The following is an 11,780-nucleotide window of genomic DNA, read 5'->3' on the forward strand; positions in this document are numbered from 1 at the left end:
TGGCCCTTAGATCTGCCCACCCTCTTCTGTGAAACCATCATCTCTGAGCTCTCTGTTAACCCATCACCACCTTTCCAACCTTCCTCTTTGGTGAACGAAATACTATGTTCAGTCACTGAAGTTTTGTCCTCATCTCTTAACCATGATCAAGTTGATCTTCCCATTTTACCCTCCCCCAATTGCTCCATTTTGGGCCTTTCTCCCCATGTGCTTAACCTTATTAACCCATGCTCCTCTCCTCACTCCTCACCCCATGTGCCTAACCTAATGAACCCCTTGGCCCATTCCTCTAATTCCCTCACTCGCTCCACCTCCCACCCCCCCCCCTCGTCAGACCCCTCTTTCCTAACATCAACCATTGATTTAAATCCCATAGAGCACGCTTTTGATTCTCCTCTCTCCCTCCATGCGCATGATCTTGACCATGCTCGACGTAAAAGGAGTAACCGTCCTACTAAAGGGCACAACCCTTTCGGCGATGACTTCTTGATTGAGCACAAATCCTCCAAGAGAAAGAAAGAAAAGAAAAAATCCACAAAATAGCTTCTTTAGGGTCTCTGTCCAGCCCTTTTATTTAGGCTATGTCATAGTTGCTTTGTCTATTCACTTTAGCATTACTTTATTTTTGTTGCGTTGTAAGTGCACTCCTTCGAAGTAACTAAGAACTCAAAATTGAAGTAATGATATTGATTATTGAATCATGAGAACTACTTCGATGCGCAGCAATTCTTCCATACCAACTTAGCTGTCTGGCGCTGCTATTGGCATAACTGGCGCATACGGCTTCTTGCTTGCTGGGCATGCTGAAAAATGGATGCGCGCTAGCGCACTCCGGCTTGGAGCCGTCTGTATTTCACTTTTTCTTTCCTCTCGGTGGGTTCTTTTAATGCATTTAATTTTTCATCAAAAAAAAAAACACTTTATTGTTATTTAGGTTAAGCAATACCATTAAGAATAGAATGTATAATGTTATAGATATCAATTAATTATTTCAAAATTCATAGATAAATTAATGTTTAATATGAATGTCTTCTCATCTATTTTTTTCAAATTTATACTTTCATTTTTTTTCTCATATATAGTTGCACGTGCATTTGCAAGAGTAAATTTTTACTGAGAGAGAGAGAGAGAGAGAGAGAGAGAGAGAGAGAGAGAGAGAGAGAGAGAGAGAGAGAGAGAGAGAAAAGAAAAGAGAATAGTGAAGTTTTAGCTTCAGTCTTCTGTAATGGTTAGCGAAGAAGTGCTACCTCTATAACTGTAATACTTCTGAATACAATACAGTGAATATTTGTCTACAATGGTGAGTCTTTCCTTTTCTACTTAGTCTCTTTACGGTTTCGGGGAACCCGAAAGGGAACCCTGAGTAATTGCGATGTAGCTTCTTGGCCTATTTCTGTTCTTTTTGTTTTATTCTTTAATTTAGTAGAGGAAGGATTTGAGGATGAAAGCCTACAGTCGTGCTTCTATCATCTCTCTTAGGTCCCTCTACGAATTTTTGCACTTCATGCATCAATAGTAATAGTTGCATCTGTAAATCCTTTTCTTGTAATTATTTCCACCGCTTATCTATGTTTTTATCAAGTTTTAACATTTTAAAGCTAAAGATGAAGTTTTAATTTCTGTTATAAGGATAAATCTGGGCATAACTCCTCCTATAAGGCCTAAGTACTGGCTGATTTTTGAACAATACAGATATCTGATGTGCCGGTCCTAAAGTCTTGCAAGTAAGTCCCGCTTGCTTTGTGCGTAAGGGCAGTGTGGGTAGTGGCTTGGCATCTTGATTATGTAAAGTTCTTAAATTATAATCGAAAAGGCATGTGATGGTGTCACCAAAGGATTTTGAGTAACAGAAGTTTAAATCAAATCTGAGGATTTGAAGTTTTTATGACTTGATAATTTAAAAGTCACCACATAGTCCATCTGGTCACTTGACCTTCACATCCTTCAAGACGGAACCCGTTCTTTTAATCAACGGAGGAATTTTCACACACATACTGGGTTAAAAATAAAAAATTAAAAAAAAAATTTTAAAATCACGATGTCTACGGTGAGGAGACTAAACGATTTGTTCGCTCCCGCCCGTGTGTAGCTCTCGCATACGTGCTATGTCACCCACGCACTTATATTTATATCAGAGCGTGATTTTTATCGATCATTTCATGCATCCATTTGCATCAGGATATTATGAAGGTAATCTTTCTCTTAAAATCAAACTCTGGAAATTATGGTTTATATTCCATTTAGAATGCAGTCCGAAAGTAAAACTCTGGATTCCAAGCATAAAGCTTCAAAGAGGGGTAGCACCTCTAGCTGTTCACAGCAATAAGTGTGGATCTTTGAGAATTACTTGGTATACAGCGCTATAATAGAATTTTACTTTAAAACGCCAGTAATGTCCACGAGAAAGTCACTCCTTCAATATCTTTGCATTCATATAGTGTAAATTTTCATTTACTCAAGGCCAAAGAAGTCTCATCTCAATTATGACGGTAGTACTGAGTAGGAATACACAAAATTAGTGTTTACGTTAAAATTTTCTCTGTTCACTATTCACTCACTATTCACTTAAGGTATTATTCTCTTTCACTATTCACAATCACTATTCATATTTAGACTTTTTGATCATACGTGTTTTAATAATTTACTATTCAACTGTTACTATTCATATAATAGACATCTTAACTATTCACATAGACTTTTTAAACTTTATTATTCACATAATAGACATTTTACTATTCACAAAATAGACATTTTGAAATTTCAATCATACGTGTTTTAGTAAAAGTTACTATTCATGATCACTATTCCCCTTTACTATTCACTTTTACTATTCATGGTAAATTTATATACTGTGTATATTGTTGCTTTGCATAAGTGTTATTCATTAAGTGGAATAGCATTAGTATTTGATAGTCTGATAGAATATTATAAGTCTATTGTGAACAATATAGAAGTTTCTGAACATTTGGTAGAACAAGGAATAACTTTACCCATAGAAATTCGTAAAATAATATTTGATAAATTAGCATTTTCTTTAAAAACAACTCATCCAACCTTATTACAGCAAAAAGAACAATTAAAAATTGTTACAAAATCACAAAGACAAAAATTAGGTATATATTGTATTACAAATTTCTTTGCTAATCCTAATGATGAATTACTATGGTATAAAAATATGAAAAATATAAAAAGAAAAGATTCTATCCCTTTGGAACAATCAAAATTGGTTCTAACAATCCCTGAACATATACAATGGAAAATACTAGAACAAAAAATATAAATAAGATATCAGCGAAATATTAGTAATAAAATAACAGAATTAAAAAATAAAATACAACAAAATTATCAAAAATACATAAATTAATTGAACAAACTAAAGATCATAATTATATAATACCTCCTAAAATAAGGAAACAAATGAAGAAAATTGGAAAGAAAAACCAAAAAATTTGGAATAATATAGCTGAACTTATGAAATATTTTGAAGCTATTCAAACTAAATTTATAAATTATTTTGAAGAATATAACAGAGAACTAGAATATAATCCTAATTCGACCTTTCAAGAATTTAACTATAATTCTGATACTTTTATCTATATAAAATGGAACAAGAAAATAAGGATTATAAAAATGAACTAATAATACTTAGACAAAATCAAGACTATATAAAAAGTGAATTAGAACAAATCATGTCTGTAACAAACCAATTAAAATTACAACAATTACCAACAAGGGAAGACATACACAAATTAATATTTTTCTTCGAACAAGAGCAAACTCGACATATCAAATATAAAGAAATCTTTGAATTGTTAAATAAAAGATGTGATGATGTCAATATTAGATGTGATGAAATAGTGCAAACAATAGAATGAGTAGAACAAAAAGTAGAAAAATTCGAGCATTTAATAAAATTAATTGGAACATGAGTTCACAAGATAAGTTAAGACACTTAAGAGGAATAAAAAACTTAAGAGATAAAATTAAAGAAACCGAAAATGAAGTAAATTATTTTAGAAGGAAAATGGCAGAAATAGATCATAATGAACCCATTGATAATATCCCAGATAATTTACTTTGGAGAATAGATAATCAACCACCAATATTAGTAAAAATATACCAAATAGATAGATTAAAAGCCATCTTAGAATATAAACAAAAAGAATTAGCACAATTTGCATCATGAGTCAAGACACAAATCCTTTTTATTTACAAATATTAAATGAAGCAAAAACATATCATATGAAATTGAAGGATTAACTAAATATGAAGCTCATCAACAAGCAGATAATATCATGATGAGACAAAATAATGTAATTATATTTTACAACTTAGAATGTTAAAAAAAATGGATCAACTTCAACAAGACATTCTCCAATTACACTCCGTATAACCAAAGAAAACAGATATAAATGAAATACTTACAAAAATGCAAAATTTAAATATTAATAAATCGATAGGAGAATCTAGACCCCAACAAATAAATAAATTAGCAACTTTCTTAATAACAAAAAGATGAGCAAAATGCTAAAAACATTTTCCATCAGAAATAATATGATTGGACAATCATCTAAAACATATGAAAGTCCGCAAGAAAACAAAATAACTGAAATAATAGATATAAATGAAAATATATAAATCTATAAGAATAATGCATTAAACCTATTAAATCCCAGAACATTATATAACACGGCTAAATTTCCAAGAGATACAGTATTCACAAAACATAAAAATGAAGAAATCATAAGTTGTTTAGAAGGACAAACAATTAGATTATTGATCGTGTCGCTAACCAATCAAAAATAATATCCTATACTAATCTAGCAAGCAGAAACTACGGGGTCGAACTATGGGGAACTAAAAGGCTAAGTCACTAAGATTGAATTCAACAAAACTAAATTTAAACTAAATCTACTAATTAATGCAAAAACGTTAACTATGAATATGTGAAGATCTTTGGGATTTCGAATCCCCAATGCTTTTCCCTAACCGATATACTTTATACTTCAAAGTAAATTAGGGATGGTCTTTCTAGGTATGCCCTATCTTCGCAAGACTATCGTCCTTCGCGGATGCTTGGCACGCTTAGTTCGCTGAGTTATAGAGCATCTTTGGCCAAACTCAAACACAATCAACTATAAGATATAGAACAATCAACTTAATGAAATAAACATGGTTCATCTACATCCTAAAGAAAAGGAACTAGCTACTCATTATTACAAAGTTTATAAGAAAAATAAAGATGAAACATAGGGGGAGAGAGAGAGAGATGTGGTCTTCTTCTTCAGCAATGAGAGAGATGAGAGCCGCATTCGCCGTCTTCCCTTCTTTGTGGTTGGCTTCTCTTTTATGTCTCCCGCTGCACACAATGAATCCCCTCTCTTTACCCGTATATTCGACCTTTATTTTTCGGAATTTGGAAAAACTCAAAACTGGAAAGTTGTAAATATTTTCAATATCATTCCATAGCATCTTAAATCATCGAAATCCAAGCTCATACGAGAGAGATATGCCCAAAATACTGAAGGTAGTGTGTTTACCCAATTTTCAGATTTATTACCAATTTTGTTCCTTAGACCTCCACCTATTTCCAATTTGGCTAAGATCTCACTTTTCATGATTTCTTGGGCAGCAAGATTGAATGTCATGATTTAAAATCCACCAATATCTAATATATTTGCCAACTTTACTCCATATTATCTCTAATATCCAAAATCTCCTTATTCCTGAAAAATACACAAAAATACTCAGTTAGATCTCTTTAATTAAATAAGTATGAGGAATTAAATCAAATAAATAATGGTAAATGCATGCTTATCAAATACCCCCACACTTGAGTGTTTGCTAGTCCTCGAGCAAAACAAAAAAAAAATAAACTAATACAGAAAATAAAGAAAGAATAACCTAACTCACTTTCGTAGGAATCACGGTTGCACTTAGCATGTGCAACAAGCCTTTAAACCCCTAGGTTACCCTAGTGGACGAGTTGTGTCTCGTGAGTGTTTGCAGAGAATATACACATAAAATTCTTAAGTGCTCTTCTAATTATTCTGGCAGTAGTAAGAGTAGAAAGATAGATTCCAAGACAAAGACACTCCACTAAAGATTAAAGGGAATATAGGCACCCCCACACTTAAGCTCTTACACCCTCTCTTGAGTCTAGCTCTAGGCAAACAATTCAATCGAAAAGTCTCTTCTTATCTTCAGTCTACCAGTTCACCCTCAGATAAGACTAAACTATGTACCAAATACCAAGAACTCAAGATCGAAGCAATATTGACCTTCTTAGACATTTCACCTTTATAAGCACATTAATTCACTTCTTTCTTTAATGGTCACAGTTCTAGTCCGTGCAATGTCTTGCCTCTTAAGCTTTCTAGATGGCCTATGTAACGAGTGTTGGGTCAGCCGCTCTCAAGCTAGATGGCTTTAAGGGACTAGGTGTAGAATACCCCTCGAACTTACTTACTCAAGCCAACTAGGCTACAGGCCAAGACTGGACCAAAGACACCCCAACTTTTTGACGCGAGGCACGATGTTGGTGACACCGAGACCCGGTTACTAAGAAGGAGGTCTAACCTTTAAACTTCAGCATTTTTTTTCTTCTTCACATTATACTTCAATTTACTTCACATTTAAATAGTCTAAAATCGGTCTCAACTTGTCACCATAAGCACAAGGCAATACAAGATAACTAGATGGTCAAACCTTTTGGACTACCTGGAATTCCTATTTTCCGATTCAACCTCGGTCTCAAAATGTAAAACCCATTACTATTCTCTCAAGAGGGTGTTCATTACACCATATGGGATTTCTAAAACACTTAAACTCTCATTTTGTATCTAAGCAAGGAATTAAAACATTTATCTTACCAAAGCCAGAAAAAATTGGGCACTTTTTATCTTTGTGACAATGCTCTACCAACTATCAACAAGTCTTACTTGAGTTGACACCCTCCCACACTTAAATTATGCAATGACCTCAGTGCATGCAAAAAAATAATAGAAGCAAATAGAGGAAAGAGTGTACCCGATGTTTGAACTCATGATAGAGCACGCAACGAAAAAAACCTAACAACAAACAAAGAAAATAAAGGAAAAAAAACAAGAAATAATATCTAAACATATGGGTTGCCTCCCATAAAGCGCTAAGTTTAGAGTCTTCAGCCAGACTCAGTAAGAAGCAGCCAATGGAGGTGGAGGCTCAAATCTAAATGTGAATGGTGACTGCTCCAAAGAAGTGGAAGAGTCCAACAATGTGTTGACTTCCTCAATATTTAGGTTAGATTCCCCAAATGGCAAGTAATGTTGTAGGGGATCATCAATAAGCATGTTTGGAATATAATCAACCACTACCTCATCAATAAAGTTAATTGCAAAGCACTCTTCACCCCTATTTGGGCTTAATGATTCATTCTTTCTAGAATCTGTAATTGATGACTCAAGAGCTTCAGGGAAGGGGGCTTTGGGAGTGTAAGATTTAGGAATAGGACCCTCTACAATCGGAATGTGCAACCCCTTACAAGGAATTTGATGGGGAATACTCACAGGTGGTGTTTCTTTACTAGGCTTGTGTGCATCAATGCCAGTCTCATGGGTCAAATCAACCTCTTCTCGACTCTCAAGATCAATGGGCAATGGCTTAGGAGTAGGCGAAGGTGCATAATATTCCTTCCCACTGCGTGTCACAACCGAGACTGCTTGGACTTGTTCTTTCCTAGACCCAATTTGATGATTAGGGTTACCTATTGGTTGACTAGGTAACTGACCAACTTCCCTCCTACTGATGGCATCAGCTAGTTGACCAAGTTGAGTTTCCAATTTGTTAATGGACTGAGAATGGGAATGCAACAATTGAGTGTTTTGCTCTAATCCACTGAGTGCTTTTAGTACCTTATCCTCAAATGATGAATTATGTGAGGGTTGTGAAAATGATGGTTGCTCATTCCTATAGGCATTTTGGTGCATATTAAATGGAAGTGGCCTATAAGGTATTTGATTAGAGGGATTGGGCATTGAGTCTCACCATGAAAAATTGGGGTGGTTTAGCCATCCTGGGTTATAGGTATTGGAATATGGATCGTTGCCAAATTTAGAAACTCCTTGGGCCAATTGTGTATGCTCCTTAACAAACTCAGGGTATTGTGTAGCTAAATAGCAATCAGTGACATGATGGGATAGGCTAGAACATAAAGCACATGCTGCAATCTGATTAGGTGGAGAGAAACTTGTAGGAAGTGGAGATGGGGTTTGTTGTCCGAATGACAAGAGATGGTCCAATTTCTTTGATAGCAAGTCAACCTTAGTGCTCATCTCAATGGTAGGATTTATCTCATAGAGACCGCTCCTCTTTGGTTGCCCAATGGATGGAATCTCAATCATAGCTGCTGAAGCATGGTGTTGGGAGTTTTCACTAAGGGTCTCAAAAAGTTCCCATGCTGCATTCTCATTCTTGTGCATGAAAGTCCCACCACAAGAAGAATCAACCATTTGCCTATGTCGGTCTCTAAGGCCATCATAAAAGCATTGAACCAATTGCCATTTAGGAATAGCATGGTGGGGGCACTTTCTAAGTAATTCTTTTAGTCTTTCCCAGGCCTCATGAAATTGTTCTCCTTCTTGTTGGGAGAAACTCGTTATCGCTCTCCTAATGCTATTGGTACGGCCAATGGGGAAGAACTTTTTAAGGAACTCCTGTTGCATTTCTACCCAAGTGGAAATTTTAACATTGTCCAAAAAATGAAGCCAATGCTTAGCTTTATTTTTAAGGGAGAATGGGAAAAGAAGTAACCTTAAAGCATCAACTGAGAGGTTTTGAATTTTAACCGTGGAGGACACCTCTAAAAACTCATCTAAGTGCTTATAAGGCTCTTCATTGGCAAGTCCATAAAAAGATGGTAGCATTTGAATCACACTAGATTTGATCTCATATTGAGCCGCCTCTATGTCAGGCAACTGAATACAAGAAACCGGAGTATATATCGTAGGAATAAAATGCGCACTCAAGGGCCTCATTGGAGGCTCATAGTTTGCCATGGTTCTTTGCCTTCTAAGGGTGGCCAAAGTCTCTTCTAACTCTAAGTCAAGTGGAGTCAACTCAGGGTTTAGGGACGGACAACCATGCATACACACAGAAGAAGAAAAAAAAAGAAGAAGCTAAATAAGAAAAATTCAAAGAAAATAACTATAGCAAAAGGGAGAGTCTAGGACGTACCTGAAGCGTAATCCACGTGATCTTTCGAACAAAAGTTATACATGTGGGATCTGAGGGATGGGGATTTTTAAAATTAACCTAAACAACCCAATCTAATGTAAATATTACAATTGAAAAGTCCTAAATACAATTATATCTTCTTTTTTTTTTTTTGGTAAAAAAATACAATTATATCTAAGAAAGAAAAGATAACAACCTAAACTAATTATCGAATCGCTACTCTTGCAGTTACCTACAAAACAAAAGAAAAAGAGATTAGTTAAATAAGCAAAGAAAAATAAAAAACACTAAAATTACTCTAAATGCATGCTTATCAATTATCATTAGTAGACAAAGAACTAAAAACATTATTAAAACCAAAGAATATTAAACTAATACATACTGGAATATTTGTAGTTGGAATAAAATCTCTTATAAGAAAACATTTAGGAACAAAAGCCTTAGTAACAATATACAATTCAAGATGCAAAAATACAATTCAATAATACAATTAATGGAAGTAGATATGAACAACAATATAGGATTAGTATTCTTTACACCTGATATGCTAATAGATAAATAAGCATTTATAAATAATATACGAATTGAAATACAAACTAAAGGATATGAAGGATTTACAAGAAATAATCTTATAATTCGCACAGGATTTTTAGGAGCAGGAATGCAAAACTCGACAACAAATTATAAAATAAATATACAAGATACAGTTGAAAGTATGGCGAGTAAAGGTGTTAAAGCCATAACACCACCCAAAATAGATTCATTCGAATATGAAGGATTACCTTAGAATATTTCACAAATAATACAAAATGAAACTCAAACAACATTAACTCCTTCAGAACATTCTACATATCAAACAGCTAAAGGAGACACAATAATCAAATTCACTAATTATAAAACCGTATCACAATTTAAAAACGATACAGATACAGAATCCGTTAGTGAATAAATAAATAGACATAATGGAAAACTTTGATGAATACATGGAAAAAATGGATAATCACTTTTCTAATATAAAAGAAAATTTAGCAATATGTATTAAAATTATGGAAAAAATAAATAGAAAAATAGAACAAGATCGAATTAAAAGATTACAAAAAGAAAAAATGATAGAAACACACTCTAACATAGAAACAGAGTCCGTTCTAGAACCATATAATGAATATGTTATCGACCTTGAAGTCAAATACATACAAGACATCTTGAATAATATACAACATAATAATGAATATATGGACCAACAAGAAACTTAAAGTAGTGTAGGACAAAACCAAACCTATGATTCACAACAAGGAACATCAGGAACAAATTTACCCAGACCATCTGCTAAACCTGCAGATGTATATTGGTCACTAGCATATAAAAATAGTAACCCCACATCATTACAATGGAAATCTAGAGGAATAAGATACCCAACAGATGAACCAATACAATTCCAAAATATGGGAAAATGAACAATATTAAATTTAACATATCATGATCCACAAAAATGGAACTCAGTAATTAATGTATAGAAACAATTAGTAGTAAATGATCTTTATAAAATTTTTGACATAGAACGCTTATCCTCTGAAGAATTGTTGCACGCTTAGGAAACTTATTTAGGAGATTCAGCAAAAGCAATATGGAAAAAATATAAACAACAATTTCAACCTGAATACCAACATTTACTAACAATGGGAAATAATCCATTTAATTTCCTAAATTATATAGGATAGATTATAACCGGAAAAGATCCAAATGTAGGAAATATTGCTGAACAAGCAGATGCCCTAAAAACAATAGAACAAATGTCATTAACAGATTATAAAAATATTAAACAATTTTGTAATGATTATATGTATTATAGTGTAAAAGCATGATTATATTTTGACAAGGACATTAGCATAAAATTATTTATTAAACTATCAGGCGTATTAGGCCAACAAATATTAGAATAATGGAATAAATTCTATAACACTTTAGATGAACAAAGAAAAAATAGATCTGATATACGAGGTCTAGGAATAAAAATTGAATATATAATGGAAATATTAAAAGCAAAATGTGCAGATCAATTAGCACAAAAACAATTAAAAGGAGAAAATAGTTATTGTGATATAATATATGTACCACAACAATACAATAGAAATATACATTTTCACAAGAAACAAGCAAAAACAAGATATAAACAAATGAGAAACCCTCAATATGAACAAATAACACAAAGAAGCTATAATAGTCAAAATAACCCTAGAAAATTTAATTACTCTATAAGAAAATCTATGTCTAAAAAAACCATTTTTGGATAAAGATAAACATGTTAGGAGATATGATAAAAAAAAAAAAAAACATATAGTAAACAATTAAAATGTTATACATGCGATAACACATGACATTTTAGTAATAGTTGTCCAAACTTATAAAATATATATACTAGAAATGCTTACTTAGTACAAAATACGAATCAAGCATTATTAGAAGTGGATATTGATGTATCTGACACAGAAAGTATATATAGTATAATAGAAATACAACCGGATGTCGAAAATCTTGAACAACAAATCGAGGAAATACCACAAGTCGAA

The 11,780-nt window shown here is 33.3% G+C and overlaps 1 non-coding gene across 1 annotated transcript; it reads left to right on the forward strand.

Moving 5' to 3' along the window:
- The first annotated feature begins 8,547 nt into the window (after positions 1–8,547).
- LOC149011002 (small nucleolar RNA R71) lies at positions 8,548–8,654 on the forward strand. Its single transcript, XR_016174865.1, has one exon. It is a non-coding gene; the product is annotated as a small nucleolar RNA R71 (small nucleolar RNA).
- The last annotated feature ends 3,126 nt before the right edge of the window (positions 8,655–11,780 follow it).

This window comes from Hakea prostrata, chromosome 7 (genome assembly GCF_041222555.1).
Source record: "Hakea prostrata isolate BN-2017 chromosome 7, UWA_Hpros_2, whole genome shotgun sequence".
Lineage (NCBI taxonomy): Eukaryota > Viridiplantae > Streptophyta > Magnoliopsida > Proteales > Proteaceae > Hakea > Hakea prostrata.